At 45.4% G+C, this 18360-nt stretch overlaps 1 long non-coding RNA gene across 1 annotated transcript in view; it reads left to right on the forward strand.

The window, feature by feature from the left end:
* Positions 1-7492, forward strand: part of LOC142068678 (uncharacterized) — an 81715-nt gene extending 74223 nt beyond the window's left edge. Inside the window, exon 3 of the long non-coding RNA XR_012664610.1 lies at positions 6886-7492. This is a non-coding gene — a long non-coding RNA (uncharacterized LOC142068678). The remainder of the gene's footprint in view (positions 1-6885) is intronic.
* Positions 7493-18360: the final 10868 nt, after the last annotated feature.

An 18360-nucleotide genomic window follows, 5' to 3' on the forward strand; every position in this document is an offset into this window, starting at 1 on the left:
CCAACAGTGGACAGTATTGCAGCTACCTACAGTCATCTGTCCTTCACTGTTGAAAGAAAGTTAGCAGTGATGCCCTGGTTCGATTCCAGTTTGGATAATTACATTCAGTCAAACAGGAAGTGTTGATTCTTTGTAAGAGCAGGGAACTGAGAATCAGGTGGTCTAAGAATGAAGTGAAGAGGACGGGAATTCCGGATGCCGGGGTTCCGCTGTTCTCCTTGGTTAGTCTCTCACTGCTATTGAGCTGGACAAGGAGTCTGGTTTTGCAGTTAAATACTCCTTTGTCAAAAGTAATGCCAGTGTGCAAAGTGAAGGACGTCAGTAGTCATCAAGGGCTTGCGCAGTTTCATTAGCTGAGCTGCGTGATAGGCTTTTGCGTTGCCAGCAAACCGTCTTTACTGGTGTTTGGTGTGAAGTTACGTAATATCATCTGCCCTAGTGATATACCAGAAACCATAGAATTATGGGGTTAAATCATGTTGTATACTGACCACCCCATCCCCAATAAAACCATTACGATGTAGATCGAAGTGGGACCTTGAGGTTTTAGATTTCTTAGTATCCAGCTGGTCAATTGTTTAGGTTTTTTTAATTTCAAAATATTTTATTTCTATAGGATGCAGTGAGGCTGAGTGGAGAAGGAGAAATATCCTAAGAAATACGTAGGCACTTGCAAATTGAGATGTGGGGATATTACAAGGATGCATGGTGTGGTGGTAGAGAGAAATCAAATGCCCTTAGTGATTGAATTGCATGTTTGTGTACTAGTAGCAACAAATAACTCCCCTCCCCTCCTTGTAAGGATTAAACGTAGCCAGAGAAATGCCGACCGGTAACAATTAGAGTATGACACGTAGCGGTGGGTGGTAGTTTTGCCACAAACCCTGTATAGTGGCCAGCGCATAGTTGTGTGGTTCCGGAAACAGGCTGGAATGTTTGATTGAGAAATATGGGTCATAAGCTGCCTGCTGGTGCTGTCTCCACTACAGATTCTGTGCCAGAGCTATACTATCCTCTAGCGTTGGAGGTGGCAGATGCAAGACTCCTTCCACCTAGGGCAGGGGAACGTAGCCCCCTCCTGGGAGCTGCCCTCCCCTCCTTGCTGATCCCCACGGTACAGGGCATGCCTTACATGCCATTAACCCTATACGCAGCACACAGGCATGGGCCTTTACTCTCGCATGTACGATTACATCAAAACGTTCAAACCAAGATGCCTGAGCTTAGTCTCCTAAATCTATGTATAGGCACTTACTTGCTGCACTTGTGCTTTTCCTTACCCCTGTTGCATTCTAAGTCAATAACAAATCATTTGACTGGCTGGATTCTGAGAGATTTCCCATATCTGAATGGGACACGGATATCTAGATCTGGCATGTACTTGGACACCTTACTATAGGATTTGGGAACCTAGCCTCCAGCAGCCAGATTAGAAAAGACGCCTAAGAGAGAAAAATGCCCCACTGCCATTACATTTCAATGCGACGCGAGTGCCCAACTCCCTTAGGCTCTTTTTGAAAATCCTAACCACAGAGCGTAGGGTGGTGGTGTTCTAAACAGATCAAACCAAAGGACGTGTGTACTTGGCTTTCTAACTCTGAAGCACACTGGTTTTTAGCGCTCTAAACTGGTGGCCAGACATGCCAGCTAGGGAAGGTAAAGTAAAGCCTCAAACTCCAGGTCAGTCCAAGTCCCTTTGCTCAAGGCTGGCTTTATTAACACCAAGAAGATTCCAACCCCAGAACAAAGGAACACACCCCATTTGGTGACAGCCACCAGAATCCTTTCCAGCTCCCAGCAAGTTGGGAGGGGAGGAACAGGGAACACCTCCCCCTTAGGTAGCAGCTCCCTGTTTGCTTTCATAGATGCACGCGGGGAGAGGAAAGAACTGAGACAAGAGCCCGCTGCATAAGCGCCTCTTGTTGTCCAGCTCAATGGGTCGCCCCCGGCAAGACTTTAAAACACTGGACTTGAGTATAGTTCTCTCCACCAAACTGATGTTTGTATTAAATTCAAATGTCTCTTCAGGACATTATTTCACTTAGGAGCAGGCAAACCAATGAATAATGCACTAGGGTCATCAAGACAAATATTTGCAGAAGAGCTGCTCTTTACACAACCCAAACACACACTGTGACCAGATGGAAAGGTGGCATGTTATGTCCCAGTATAGCAGGGGTTGACAACCTTTCAGAAGTGTCTTCATTTATTCACTCTAACTTAAGGTTTCGCGTGCCAGTAATACATTTTAACATTTTTAGAAGGTCTCTTGCTATAAGTCTATGTGATAGAACTGAACTATTGTTGTATGTAAAGTAAATAAGGTTTTTAAAATGTTTAAGAAGCTTCATTTAAAATTAAATTAAAATGCAGAGCCCCCCCCCGACCGGTGGCCAGGACCCGGGCAGTGTGAGTGCCACTGAACATCAGCTTGCGTACCATAGGTTGCCTACTCCTGCAGTATAGTTTCTCTGCTTGGTTTGGTTGCTCCCAATTGAAACGGCATATACTGAAGATGCATTTGAATGTAATACGATTAGGGCTTGGCCTACACTACAGACTTATGTCAGTATAACTGTGTCGCTCGGATTTTCCACGCTGCAGAGTGACACAGTTATACCAGTCGCATCCCTGGTGTCGACAGCGTTGTGTTGATGGGAGAGATTCTCCTGTTGCCATAGCTACTGCCTCTGCAGGAGGTGGAGCACCTATGCCGGTGGGAGAAGCTCTCTTGTCGGCGTAGGAAGTGTCTTCACCAAGCGCTTTCCTGGTGCAACTGCATCGGTGCAGCCTCCGGAGTGGTGCTAGCTAAGATGAAGATCGCAAGTGGAGTTGGTCAGAAAAATGTTGACGGAACATTTTTTCATCAGAATTTGCCAGTTCTTCAAAATTGAAACGTTCTGCAGGACCATGGAGATTCTGATCAAATTCCAGCGCAAACCTGCCTGCGTTCCTGCCAACTCACCCACTTGAGTCCTCAGCAGCCTGCCTGGCTCCCAGGCCTCCTGGGTCCAGTGCAGCCCACCAGACAGCTCACGCTGGAGCTGGGGCACCCAGTAGTGCTGGGTGGAGAACTGTAACTTGATTTTTATAGAGAATTTTGAAGGTTTTGGTTTCCGTTCTGAACTGGAACTAAACCCGATTTAAGAATCTTAAAATCCTCCATGAACACCAATTACCATTCTCCACCCAGCTCTAATTATGAGGGCTAGCCACCTTCCTGCTTCAGGACATAAGCTTCCGCTGAGCTGAGGAAGAAAAGCCACCTTGGGTTACAGAACTGCAAGCCTAGGGACATCCTGGGGAGATGTCCCTACATATTCTGTTGAAGCATTGTGTGCTGCCCACTCACGAAAACAGGTTACCAGAGTATGGACCATTGGTCAGTTCATAGATTTGAAGGCCAGAAGAGACCATTATGATTATCTAGTCTGTCCTCCCGCACAACATAAGCTGGAGAATTGTGGTTCTTCTGCCTTGACATTTTATGCAGTATTATTTCTCCTTTTGTTCTTTGTTGTTGTGATTGGCTTAAGCCTAGTTTTCTTTTCTTTTTCAATCCAGTAATTTGTCAACATGTCAGTGAATAAGAATAAAATTTACTCAGGGCCAGGACAATACTGGGAGAAACGGCAATGTCAGAAGTTGGGCATCTCTTTTGTTTTAGGGGAAAGGCAGGCTCAGATCCTGAAACTAGTTGTCCTGAACTGGTAATTAATGGGTTGTGATTTACAAAAAGAGATACTAAGTAGGAGGCTCCAAAATGCTTTACTCAGCAAATAATAGGCAGTCTGTCTGTTAGATTTCAGGTGTCCTGGAACAAAAGTTACATTGAAAATTTATTTTTATTTCCATTGTCCTGCTCTGAATGCAACACTGTACCGTTTCTACTTTAAATTAGCTCTCATGCATTTTATGTTTGGGGTTCTGGTCTCATCCAAGTACCAGCATGTTAGCCAGGCTAAAGTTCAGTACCTGAGTTAGGAGTAGGGTGACCAGATGTCCCAATTTTATAGGGACAGTCCCGATTTTTGGGTCTTTTTCTTATATAGGCTTCTATTACCCCCCCACCCCCAGTCCTGATTTTTCACACTTGCTGTCTGGTCACCTTAATCAGGAACCAGAGCTAGGGTTTGGTTTGATGGCATGAAATCGCATAAGATTTCTATCATCCTGGATAGTATCCAAGTCAGTTTTGGAAAACCAACCCCTCCTGGTTTGGGGCCTGATCTGGAACCAAAATTGAGAGGGCAGATTTGGAGCTGGGAGTTAAAAAATCTTACAGGGAAGGGAGAAAGGGTTTTGCTATTGGGTACACTATGGAACTCCACCTCCCCTTCCACCATCATCCAGTGATGACAAACGGGAGTGGAGGAGGGGCTCCCTATTTTTGGGTCCCCAGATCTGCACGTGCCTGTTCAGTTCTTGTCCCAGACAGAAGGGGCATGTTTCCCAGATCTGATTGGGATGCAACGTAGGATGCAGGATATCGTGTATGATTTCAGTACCATTAAACCTGAACCCTAACTCTCGCTGAACTTCTAACCCCAGAACATTGAACCTTGGTTTGGGCCTGCCCCAGCGCTGAAGTTTGCCATCTTAGCCGGTCTCCACTATATACGTTTGATATATGAAAGAAAGAGACCTTTCCAGGCTAGAGGCTATATTGAAGCATACACATGCTTTTAGTCCCTTGACGCTTGTTATGGGAAGAGGGAGGGAGGGTTCTTCAAATAATTCTTCTGATTTTTGCCAGAGTTCCTGCTTGAAAATTACTTAGTGGGACAGATTTTTAAGGACCTGATTGTGACTGGCCCTTGCACAAATGTTCGGGATGGTGGGGGGGACATGAGTAACCTCACCCCTCTAGAATGCCCTGCACAAGTACCAGTCACAATTGCAGTCCCCACACTCAAAGTGCAAGGACACGGATAGTGCAATCTACACTCTGGCCTGTGTGCTGGGTGTCTTGGTGAAGCACTGGTGAGGAGGCATTGCACTTCCCCCTTGTGGGTCAGTGCCTAAATGGCAGTGTTTGGCCCAGAAGTGAGTAGAGGGTATTTGTGTTGTGGTGGCACCTAGCAGTCCAAGTCCTGGATCAGGTCCCTACAGTGCTAGGTTCTGTACAAACACAGAACTCAAACTGTCCCTGCATCCAAGAGCAGCATGTGGACCTGCTGCGTGCATACTTTAGAGCATACAAGCTATGTGCAGACGCAGATAGGTCTCAGAAACCCATTCACTTGTTTGTGTACCTTCTCCATCTCTGCATGCGTATCCAGTAAGTGTCCATAGAAAAGTAGGTTTCGAGGTGCATGCACAAACTATGCCCCTGGTGGATAAAAGCCAAGAGTTAGATGTTCGTCCATCCATATTTTATCTGGTCCTGGGTTTCGGAGCACAGGGGCAAGTGCACAAGTTTCTTTAACTGCTGCTGAAGTTTCCCCCCCAGCGACAGCTTTTGTGCTGGTATGTGCGTGGTGGTTACGCAGCCTGTGAGGCAGCCTGTGAATAAATAACAAAAGACGTGCAGCCAAATAGCTAGTTGCATGCCCATGTGGTTTAACTTTTAAAAAGCCGTCCATCTATTCTGGGCTTACCTCCCACTAACATTGGCGTTGTCACTTCCAGAACCCGGTGGCTTATTGCTTCAGCTTGTCTGAGAAGGAGCAAACAGGAGGGTCTCATGCTTAAAGCAACTTCACTAAGGCATAGCAATGCTATTGTTTAACATTATGAAAAATCTGTGGGTGGATAGCTGTCCTTGCTGGCTTTCCCTTTGGGTCTCTGGTATTTTGCCAGTCCATTATAGATGGGTCAGAACTAAAACCAGCACAGGATGCTTACCAGAGAGAGCTGATTGCTTTTATTGGAAAGTGGGTTTATGAAATGGGGAATCTGATTTAGCTGATACCAGGTTTTGATTTTTAGTATTGTGACTTATTTGCATTACAGCAGCACCTAGAGACTCAAACCAAGATCACGGCTCTATTGTGCTAGGCAGCAGCTTTAAAACAAACAAAGGGAAGTACTTCTTCACACAGTGCACAGTCAACCTGTGGAACTCATTGTGAGGGGATGTTGTGATTGCCAAAACTATAATGGGGTTCAAAAAAGTACTAGATAAGTTCATGGAGGATAGGTCCATCAGAGGCTATTAGCCAAGATGGTCAGGGATGCAAACCCATGCTCTGGATGTCCCTGGCCTCTGACTTCCAGAAGCTGGGAGTGGATGATGGGATGGATCAGACAATAATTGCCTGTTCTGTTTATTCCCTCTGTAGCACCTGGCATTGGCCAAAGTTAGAAGACTGCATACTGGGCTAGATGGACAGTGGTCCAACCCAGTATGGCTGGTCTTAGGTTCTTATATATTCTTATGCTGAACGTACCCAAGGTAAGACACAGGGTTTATAGTTCAAATAGACAAGTCAAACAAAGGGTCGGGGAGAGGAAAAAATATTATTCCCGCTGTACAGATGGGGAACGAAGAGGCAGACAGATTAAGTGACTGTCCCATGGTCACACAAGGAGTCTGTGGCAGAACCAGGACCTGAACCCAGATCTTCTCAGTCCCATTCCAGTGCCTGAAGTGGGTTCTATTTCAGTTGGCCAAGACGAGTCTGACTGTTAGAATTCCGGGCTGGCTCTGAATTCTCCTGAAGTCTGGTAAGATGTTTGTGATTCCAAGAGTTTGGAGTGATCAAAGCTAATTGTTACCAAAAATGTAACCAGGTTTGACCAAAGCAATGGCACACTTCAAGAAGGGTAGCTTTTAGAGGCTGACCTCGTTCAGTCTCAGTGACATTCATCTTTTGCCTCCCAATGCAGCTGAACCATGTGGGTGTCCCGCTAACTTTACACCTTGTTGTACTTTAATCCTAGACTCATGGAAATGTAGGACTGGAAAGGACATTGAGAGGTCACCTAGCCCAACCCCCTGCCCTGAAGCAGGACCAAGTAAACCCAGACTGTTCCTGACAGGTGTTTGTCCGACCTGTTCTTAAAAAACTCCAGTGATGGGGATTCCACAACCTCCCTTGGAAGCCTGTTCCATCATGGCCAGCCCTGACTCAAGCATTGCCGATGGCTGCTCCATCTCACTATAGGACAACCATTCACTGCTATTGTTGTTTTTCCAGTATAGCTGATTGTAGAAACGACCGACAATTTCATCGTGACTTACATGGGAGATCACTCTCGGAGAGCTGTAGGGCAGAGGAGAGGTATAAAGAACAGCTGAATCTTCCTTGGGGAAAATGTTAGACATTTCAAAGCCATCCTGTACATTGCATCCACTGGAGTTCTCTTCGTCGTGCCTTGTTACAAAGGACATTTTCATGATCAAAGTGTGTCTTGCTTTGCCCTGACTTGCGTACCATACAGCCCCGCTTATGGCAATGGGGAATTACTGGATATAAATCAGGGCTGCATTTCACTCAGGGTCTTTGTTTCTTTGGCGTTTCTGCTTATTCCCCACCTGAAGTCATAATCCTCGTCTGTCAGGTTGTCATGTCCTCAGTAACATAATATTTTGATTGTTTTGTGTTGAAATGACTGTGTTGAAATGTTTTGATGTAGTATTCTAGTCTATATTATAATCCAATACAAAATAAAAATGTGTAAATGGAAACTAAATGTTTTGGTTGACCCAGAACATTTTTTCCCCCAGAATTTTCCTTCACAGAGAATTTTGATTTTTTTCCCCATTCTCATTCAGAACAAAGCCAGATTTTGAAATCTTGAAATCTCCTGTGAAACAGAACATCCGTCCTCTAGTCTTTAGCTCTGCATCTGCTTCAGTCTGCATCTTGCTCTGGCTGGTAAGGAGGAGAAGCTGCGAGTGTTTGCAGCTGTATCGGTTCAGGTGGCTGTCTTGTGTCCATTCCACAATTCTGGTTTCAGTTCCATTGCTGGACACACATTATTATTAGATTATGCTTGTAACTAGGGACGCCAATGATAGGCCAGGTGCTGGATACACACATAATGAAACGATACTTCCTTGCGCCAAGGAGTTTACAATCTAAGGAGTAGATGCTTCCAGAGTTCCAAAATGAACCGATACACCACAGTTGTAAGGTGCACCGTGTGCGAATGCACCAAAAAGGTTCTGTCTGCAGCAGTATTGCTGTGCAGATGAGCTGAGGGCCTGACCCAAAGCCAAAGGGAGTCTTTCCATTGACTTCAATCAGTTCTGGATCAGAGTCTAAACCACTGCAAGGACAAGAGAGTTGCTTGCCCTCTGTGTGGAAATGACAGCCCTGCTGTGGTTTCCTGGCTTAGTATCAACACAGCATTTTTATTAGATTAAGGCCCTTGGGAAGGGAAAATTTGAAAGGGTGGGGAAACCTTCGCTTTGGTTCACCAGCTCTATATGCGCTTTTCATCTGGTCTGGTTACGATCATCATCCTGGGGAGTAACTGACCATGATGATTACTCTGTAGCAGCTCCGTCTATGACTCTTCAGTCATGCAGCTGGATCAGACTTACAACAAAAACAACCTCAGTTATCCTGTTTGGATGTAAAAGTGGGAGTGTGTTCCATGAGAAACAGTGATGCCAGAACGTAGAGGTCAATGTTGCTCAGTGTTTCTTGGCAAGCGAAAGCACTGTCATGTGGAAGCAGGTGCCTGGGGATCCACATACGGGATGAGATGAGCTCCAAAACATGACTGGAAATAATGGCACGTGGGAAGGTGACTGAGCCAGAGAAATATTGCAGAGCAGCGCTGGGAGGCAGCCAACTCACCAGCAGTCCCCCAAAACCCATCGGCCACCCTCATGTGCAATGAAGTCATTAGAAGCTACACAACTGTTTCATCAAGTGTGGGTTGCCAGGGAGAGGACAGCTGCCCCTCAAATATGTGAAGGCACCAGTGAGTTTCTGTGGTGCACCAGTGGCCAAGTGTGAAGACAAGTACGTAAGTCTGCTGCTTACATGGACGGTCTCACTACTGAGACCCCAAACACTCTTGGATCAGTATGTAGAGCCAGTGTGTTCCCTTTATTCCGGCAAAAGGTTTGATCCTGCTTTTCTTGCATGGAGGAAAAAGTCCTTAGTGCCTTCACCCCAGGATTCATGAGGGATCCTACAGTAACAAACCAGTCTGCACAGGGGTGCAGGGAAACATCTCTGTAAAGGAACAGACTTTGGTTTCAGATATTATTATAAATAACAAGTGGAGAAAGTTATGTTCATAGAAGTATGGAAAACACCATTGGCTGTGTTCTTTCAGACTGATTTTTAACCTCCTTTGATAGTATGATGAGGTCAGGGCACAAAGTTTTGAGTTTGGATTTTCAGTGTCCCAAGGTTCAGGGGTGTTTGGATCATAGGTGGGCTTCTCTTTTAATCTGCAGTGATGGAGGTTTAGGTTGGACATTAGGAAAAAGTTCCTAAGTGTCGGGGTACTGAACAAATTACCTAGGGAGGTTGTAGAATGTCCATCACTGTAGGTTTTTAAGAACAGGTTAGACACACAACTGTCAGGGATGCTCTAGATAATACTTAGACCTTCCTCAGTGCAGGGGACTGCGTTAGATGACCCATTTCAGGAAGGATATGGACAAATTGGAGAAAGTCCAGAGAAGAGCAACCAAAATGATCAGAGAGCTAGAAAACATGACCTGTGAGGGAAGATTGAAAAATGGGGTTTGTTTAGTCTGGAAACGAGAAGACTGAGGGAGGACATAAGTTTTCAAGTACATAAAAGGTTGCTACAAGGAGGAAGGAAAAAAATTTGTTCTCCTTAACCTCTGACGATAGGGCAAGAAGCAATGGTCTTAAATTGCAGTAAGATAATACTTAGTCCTGCCTCGAGTACAGGGGACTGGTCTAGAAAACCTCTCGAGGTCCCGTTCAGTCCTAGGATTCTATGATTCCATTAAAGTATAACCTTGTCTCCAAGGGGCAGGACTGGGGGATGAGGGTTGCAAACCTGGACAATGAGTGGAGCTCTTTCTACTCTCCTGGAGCAATCCAGACAGGCTTGCCCTGTTGTCCAAATTGCTGTGGCCCCATGTAATGGCCTGTAATGCAGTTTTGATAAGTTTCACATTTTGCTCTGAGAAATCTGCAGCTTTTCATTGTCACTCTCAAGAACTGGATCCACTCTGAAGTGCAACAATACATGGAAAATGGAATATTTTGCTTATTAAAGTAAGTTGGAGTCCCATTTTAGGGGCTGGCAACCAAAACTCTGAGAGCCTAAGGAGCTGGAGAGCATAATGCCGCGCCCTTCCAAAAGAAACCTCGGTGTGTGCCAGTTCTTTTATTGATATTGTTAAAATAAGTTGAGTACATTAGAAGGTATTATTAAGAGCGCAGAACTTAAAATATATCATTTTTGTTATTAGGCCTTTCTAAGTGAGGTGTCCTACTGCAACCAGATAAGCCGTCCCATTGCTGGATTACATGCTGGAACTTACTGGAAGCTTTTCGCCACAAGAATTTGAGGGAACAGATTATTTTCAAGAAAATAAATGGGAGAAAGAAGAAAATAATATCAAAATACATAACCTCAAACCACACTGGAGAAATTTCCTGACAGAAATTCTGTGTCTCATGACCACCTGATTATTTCTGCTTATATTAGGGGTTTTTACTGATGCCCTGGAGGAATCTCAACTAGCTGGGAAGGGTTTGGGTGGGGGGAAGGGGGTCAGCTGCACCTGGAAGCTTGGAATCTGGAGTCAGTCTCCCCCCTCTTGCATTCCACTCTTTTTTATTTTGCGGGAAAGAAAGCAAGGGAAATCCTGAAGGAGTCCAGACATTTTGAAGAAGTGTAAAGTAACTGACCTTACTGACTGGTCCATAGTATTTAATGTTTCATGATTTGCACCTTGACGTGAACAAATACTGATGTCGGGGAAAAGGACTCCGGTGTACTAGGGGATTTTCTAAATGAAGAAGCAATTAAAATGAGACTAGCCAGCTAAGTATTAAGGCAAGGAGAAGAGAAAGTGGTCATAGTTAATACAGCTGCCCACAGGATGACTGGATGTCAATGTTGTCGGATACATTGCAGAGGGTAAAGTCTCTATGCCCAACTGGATACCTGCAGTAGGGAAAATACAAGGGTTACACTTTCAAAGTTGGGTGCGCCCGTACAGGGAGATGTGTGAGCATGTAGCAGGCTTGTGCGCACAATGTATGTCCAGTTTGACACCCAAGTGGCATCTTCACATACATACTTCATGTGTGCGTATGTATTGGGTGTTTGTGTTCCTGTTCAATAGGCATGAATTTACGTGTGCTGTGGTACATGCCTCGCTTTGAAAATGTGGCCTGTTGTTTTGGCATTTGAATATGTGTAGAAAAGAGTGGAGTGTTCATCTTTGAACTGGAAACGGAGAAGGAAAAAATGTCTGACAGGTTAACAGAGGGAGAAGTGATCCTACCCCCACACACTCCTAGCTTAGGGTAAGAACAGCGTGAAAGGCTGGTTCGCTGAATAGTGCTGCAATACAGAAATACTGCGATACTGTCCGGATGCTGCAAGCACAAAGCAGGACATACAGCAAAAGGGGTTGGAGATGAGACTAATTTGATCCAAAAGGAGCTAAAAACATGTAAATGGAAATTACGATTATCCCATTGCAGGGTGCAATCCAGACCAGTGTGGGGTTGTGTTACCACCTTCCCTGCAACTTCACAATGATTTGCTGCTGTAGCTCCCAACCTGGGCCTCACACAGACATCCTAACAGCATGCAGCTCACACCCTTTATCAATTACCATGCCCCACGACTGATGCCACCACGGAAAAGGGTTTGTCTTTCTCCCCTTACAGCTAGTCTCAAATCATGCGCGTTTAGTATCTGTAATTTCTAGACTCAAATATTCCTGACGCCAGACAGAGGTCTCAGTCCTGAGAAGTATGAAAATAAATACCGTAGCAGTGCCCAGCTGTTTTAAGTGAAATACAAAGTGGTGGTTTATAGCTGTATATAAATGGGTTGGGGAAATTTTCAGACCACTTATGTATGAAAAGGTCCAGGAAGTTGTGAACATAAATTAAAAGCAATGAGCATGTACCTTTAAATGCCTGCTTGTCTACAAAGGTCTATATTTCCACAGAAAGGGTTCATTGACTTTCAGCATTTTTCCGTCAGACCACATCAGACCTGCCTTTGATGCTTTCAGTCCCTGCAGCTTGCCTACAGCAGCGAACAACTATGAAAAGGATGCTCAGAGCCTGCGCAAAGCCACCAGCTGCCAGTGTCTTGCTGGGTCTGCCAAAGGGTGATCAGGCCCTAGAGTGGACTTAACTAATTAGCAGAGTCCCCACACCTGTGGCTGGGTTTGCCAGTTGTGTTGGTGGCATGTTGCCACGGCTGCGTTGCATAGAGCCACCACAAAGGGTCCCCCTATCAGGAGACCCACAAGGGAGTGGCTCGTTTGCCACATGGAGAAGGGCTGTGTTATGTGGGTCTTAGCAGGAAGTTGCTCTTTGCATAGCGTACATTGCTCAGCTGTGTAGCCGAGACAGAAAAATGAAGAGTGGGACTGAAAAGGCAGTGAGCCCAGGGCTATTTTACTTAGCTACGAGACAGAGTGAGTATTGCTGGTGGATGGAGTGAACCAGATGCTACGTCTATGCTACCTTGCAGTTCAGACTCAGGGAGTGTGGCTAGCAGTGTGCCCCGAAGTGCTGAGCTGGAACGCCCCTGTGGGCGCAAACTAAAAGGTTCCTAGTTCACATTAATGTAGTCCGGTTTGAAAAGGATTCCATCAGTGGTTCCCAAATTTGTTCTGCTGCTTGTGCAGGGAAAGCCCCTGGCGGGCCGGGCCGGTTTGTTTACCTGCTGCATCCGCAGGTTTGGCCAATCGCGGCTCCCAGTGGCCGTGGTTCACTGCTCCAGGCCAATGGGAGCTGCTGGAAGCGGCAGCCAGTATGTCCCCTGGCGCGCGCCAAGGAACCTTTTAGCTCATGCCCACAGTGTCCACATGGAGGAATTACAGAGCAGCACTTTGATGTACACTGCTATTCACACCCCAGTAGTCTGAACTATGGGACATTGTGTAGACAAGCCCAGAATTGGTGGATTCGCAAACACAATCAGATTGGTGTGGGGTTTAGATGCTGCTTGTAATTATTAGAACTGGGAGCACTGGCTGTTGGGAGTCTGAATGGGGGGAAGTTGAGGAGGCGGAGTGAGAGCTACCGAGGGTGCAGCAGCAGCTTGGTAAAGAGGTTTCCACTTTAAAAATAAAGTCTTGTTGAAGTTTGTTAGTACCTTGCCCGGTTGCTACAACAATTGGTATGGCCTGCAAGATTTCAAGTGCAGAGAGAATGGTTCCCAAAGAAGACTGTTTATTCTAGTCATGTCCAAAGCATCATGGGCAAACCGTCTGATAACAAAATACTGTCCCTTTGAAAGAGAGTCCAAAAAAGAAAAGATTCATTCGATGAGGGTACCTAGGGTCTGCAGTGTACATATTGTAATTTACCAGATGCGGGGGCAGCTGTCCTCTCTATCATGGCAGAAGAGTCATGTCCTGGGGACATGCATTACTGGGACAATTATGTACATTAAATGCAAGAGCGGGTTGACCAAAAATTGTGTTTGTTTCTCTGTCAGTTTTCAAATCCTATTAAATATTTTGTTCCTAGCAGCTCTTTGCACCCCTTTCTCATTTCTAAAAGGTCTGAGGAGGTCATCTAGTCCAACCCCCTGCTCAAAGCAGGACCAACCCCTACTAAATCATCCCAGCTAGGTCTTTGTCAAGCCAGACCTTAAAAACCTCTAAGGATGGAGATTCCCCCACCTCCCTAGGTAACCCATTCCAGTGCTTCACCACCCTCCTAGTGAAATAGTGTTTCCTAATATCCAACCTAGACCTCCCGCACTGCAACTTGAGACTATTACTCCTTGTTCTGTCATCTGGCACCACTGAGAACAGCCAACTCCAGCCTCTTTGGAATCCCCCTTCAGATAGCTGAAGGCTGCTATCAAATCCCCCCTCACTCTTCTCTTCTGCAGACTAAATAATCCCAGTTCCCTCAGTCTCTCCTCATAGGTCATGTGCCCCAGCCCCCTAATAATTTTCATTGCCCTCCACTGGACTCTCTCTAATTTGTCCACATCCTTTCTGTAGTGGGGCCCCCAAAACTGGACACAGTACTCCAGATGTGGCCTCACGAGTGCCGAATAGAGAGGAATAATCACTTCCCTTGATCTGCTGGCAATGCTCCTACTAATGCAATCCAATATGCCATTAGCCTTCTTGGCAACAAGGGCACACTGCGGATTCATATCCAGCTTCTCATCCACTGTAATCCCCAGGTCCTTTTCTGCAGAACTGCTGCCTAGCCAGTCAGTCCCCAGCCTGTAGCGGTGCATGGGATTCTTCCTTCCTAAGTGCAGGACTCTGCACTTGTCCTTGTTGAACCTCATCAGATTTCGTTTGGCCCAATCCTCCAATTTGTCTAGGTCACTCTGGACCCTATCCCTGTCTTCAAGCATATCTACCTCTCCCGCCAGTTTAGTGTCATCCGCGAATTTGCTGAGGGTGCAGTCCATCCCATCACCAGATCATTAATGAAGATGTTGAACAAACAAAGGGGGCTGTGTATGCCATGGCTGCCAAGGGCCTTCATTTAGCAGAGCCTGCACGGTTCAGTTGTGAATCTGGGTATGGGGATGGCTCCGTGGAGCCTGCTGTGGGGTGCATGTACCCTTACGTTCTCCACAGCCAGCTATGTGGCGGGGTTCCTTGTGCCCACGTGCCCCACCCTGCAGAAGAGATTGCCTGGTGGATCCTCTCCCTTGTAGCTCCACCAGTCATTTCCCCAGGTATAGGGTATGCAAGTGGTGGGAGGCTATTCCAGTCTAGAGGCTAGAATAATGGCATGGGAGGAGGGAAGATTTCCTTCTTCCCAGCCGTTCACGCCCTGAGGAACTCCTCAGCACACAGTCTGACTGCTGGAGCAATCATTGTGGTCAGAGCTTTGGCCTCAGTTATTTCCCACTAAAACATGCTCAGTTTGCCAGTGGAAAAAAAATCCATTTTTCTAACTATCAAGCCCAAAAGCTCCCCTTGGGCTCAGAAAATCCATCTGTGTCTTCCTGCCTCGGATATCCTCAACAGTCTCTGCAATCAGATCTGATGTCATCTCTGCAAACATGACCATTTCGCTGCTGATGCACAAATGGGAATAGAACCTGGCGTGCTGCATTGGTAGACACATGTAAGGGCAAGTGGCATGAGAAGTTGGGACTCTCATCGGTCTTCCTCTGCAACTTTCTTGTAAACAAATGGATGCTTCGCTTTATTTTTGTCAATTCCTCTAGCCCAGTAGCACAAGAAAAACAAACAAGCGAGGCAGGGAATGTCTTTTGTTCTACCTTTGTACAGCCCCTAGCACAACGAGTTTGCATGGTGTCAGTATTTTTTTAAAATATTTTTATAATTCTAAAATGATTAGGCTAATTTTTGAGGGTAGGGAAATAAATTACTCCTGGCTTTGAGGTGAGGGTTTGAACTGGTTCAGAAGGACACTTTGCCACTGGTGTGAGGTAGAATGGCACAAGCAGGGTTAAATTCTCCTGGGGTAAGCAGGTGTGGCTCCATGGACTTTGTTGGAGCTGGAGTTGTTGATGTGGTCATTGTTCCCTGAGACATGAGCCAGTGATCACCTGTGTTCGTTTGGGGCAGGTGCTCAGTCATTATCAGAGTTAAAGATCCTGAAAAAGGGGCTTAGTGTGGCCAAGTTGGGAGGAAGAGAGAAAGGAAAAATAGAGAAGAAGCTTAATTATGTCCTCGATGCACAAGGTAATACTGAGGGGTGTCCCGAGCAGCTCAGAGACAGGGTACCTGCAATATATCTCTTGCAATTACCATGTTTAAGGACTTGTCTACACAGGACGCTCAGGAAGATGAACCTGAATTAACTTTTAATGTGGATTGTTAGACTGCATTAAATGCCTTTGTTCACAGTCTTATTCAGAATTAAAGGGGCCTTAATTTGATTTTGCATGATTTAATTTGGAAGTGAATTAAACTAAATCAAAGGAAAGCCGCTTCCATTCTGAATAAGAGCATCCAGTCAGGGGTTTAATGCAGTTTAACTAATCAGTTTTAAATTCTCACCTTTAGTTCATTTGGATTTACTTTCTCGAATGTCCCAAGCCCTTAGTATAGGATAGAGCCAGGCAAGTAAGCCACCTGCTGTTAGGTCACCCTGTGTAAACTACATAGGAATTGCCTTAGGGGATCAGACCAGTAGTCCATGTAGTCCTGTACCAGATACTTCAGAGGAAGGGGCAATGCCCTTTAACTGCAGGCAATTATGACCTAACCTGCATCCTCCCTTCCCCCGCCCCCAGGGAAAGTTTGTTTGTTTGATTTTTTTTTATCCTGACCTCTATTAGGCAGTTATATCTCTAAGGTACTTATACAACCTCCTTGTGGCACCTTAGAGATTAACAAATTTATTTGAGCATAAGCTTTCGTGAGCTTCAGCTCACTTCATCGGATGCATTCAGTGGAAAATACGGTGAGGAGATTTATATACACAGAGAACATGAAACAATGGGTGTTACCATACACACTGTAACCAGAGTGATCACTTAAGGTGAGCTATTACCAGCGGGGGCGGGGGTGGGGTGGGGGGGAGGAGGGGGGAACCTTTTGCAGTGATAATCAAGGTGGGCCATTCCCAGCAGTTGACAAGAACGTCTGAGGAACAGTGGGGGGCTGGGGGGGGATAAACATGGGGAAATAGTTTTATTTTGAGTAATGACCCATCCACTCCCAGTCTCTATTCAAGCCTAAGTTAATTGTATCCAGTTTGCAAATTAATTCCAATTCAGCAGTCTCTCGTTGGAATCTGTTAGTCACTAAGGTGCCACAAGTCCTCCTTTTCTTTTTGCGAATACAGACTAACATGGCTGCTACTCTGAAACCCGTGGTATCTGAGCAATTCACAATATGTATTTGTCCTCACAGCACTCCTGTGAGGTGTAGGGCATGTATACGTGGGGAAACTGAGGCACACAGCAACTAAGGGACTTGCCCAAGTCACAGGGAGTCTGTAGTGGACAGAAAGTAGGGCTAGCACCATAATGACTAGAACCATCCTGTGCCCTGATACAAGTGTATTTTCAATCTCTTCTAAAACTCCCATGTTTTTAAAATGCTTTTTATTATAATCCTGGATATCTTCACCATCCATATACATGTCCAGTCCATTTTTGAATTGTGTTAAGCTCTTGGCCTCAGTGATATCCTGGGGCAATGAGTTCCACAGACTAAAAATGTGCATTGTGGGAAAGTTAGAAAAGACTGCATGCAGCCATGAAATTGACATATCTTCCGTGATTAGCCTTGTCAATAGTGCAGATACCACCTTGGATCTTAGTGGTTAAAGAAAGAAGGGCCAGCAGAAAATAAAAGGGCTGTGTCTGTTACTATTTTCATTTCTCTGTGACTGTGTGGTTTAAACTCCTAATCCTTCATATTACAGCTTTGTTTTGTTTCCCTTCTATCCTGATCTAGGGGAAAGCTTTTCTCCTCCCAATTGAGCCAGATTATCAATGAGGAAAAATGAAGATGTTTTCTTAATCATAATGCATTCTCTCCTTATCCCCTGCCAGTTGGGTTCCCTTGCATCGCTGCTGCTGCATATTTCTGGGATGCAGCGAGATTTCTCCTGTTCTTTGAGGTTTGCTGCTATTTGCTTGAATTTCAAACAAGATCTTCAACAAAAATGTGCACACGGATTTAATTGTGAAAAGAGCCAGCACAGAGATGAACTGTCTCTGATTCTATTTTGTTTATATCCTCAATGCTCTTTGGGAAAAAGCATTCACTCTCATTTGGTGCAATCAGCTTTAGATAAGACTAGATATGTTTTGTCTCTGAACAGTAATAGACAACACTTTTGTTTCTAATTGCATTTTATGTATTTACCAAACCTAATAAATAAAGGACAAAGAGCTTCAGCATGGAATTCATATTTTTTTCTTAATTTCCTGATCCAGCTGTTTCATTATCAGCTGTTTTGTTCTCTATAGTCCGGGTTCCAGATGTGCTCGGAATTAAAGTGTCAGCTGAATTAGAGTGCAATGCAATCTTATTTTTTGTTGCTATCCACTGCTTGCAGTGAGTGCAGCAATGGTGAAAAGTGCCAGGCAGTACAGCTTCAAGCCTTCTGTTCATCCACAGCGCTGGTACCAGTGGGTCAGCTGCAGTGTAGGCATCCCACATATGCTGCCTCCTGTCAAAGTGCCTCAACCTTGTGCTGGAGGGACTTGTGGTCTCTCTGCCAAGGCATTCCTTGGTCTCTCTGCTGAGAATGCCAGCAAGGGGGGCAGCCTGTGGTGCTGGTTTTAGTACTGTGGGCACCAGTC

The sequence above is a fragment of the Caretta caretta genome, chromosome 12, assembly GCF_965140235.1.
Source record: "Caretta caretta isolate rCarCar2 chromosome 12, rCarCar1.hap1, whole genome shotgun sequence".
NCBI lineage: Eukaryota > Metazoa > Chordata > Testudines > Cheloniidae > Caretta > Caretta caretta.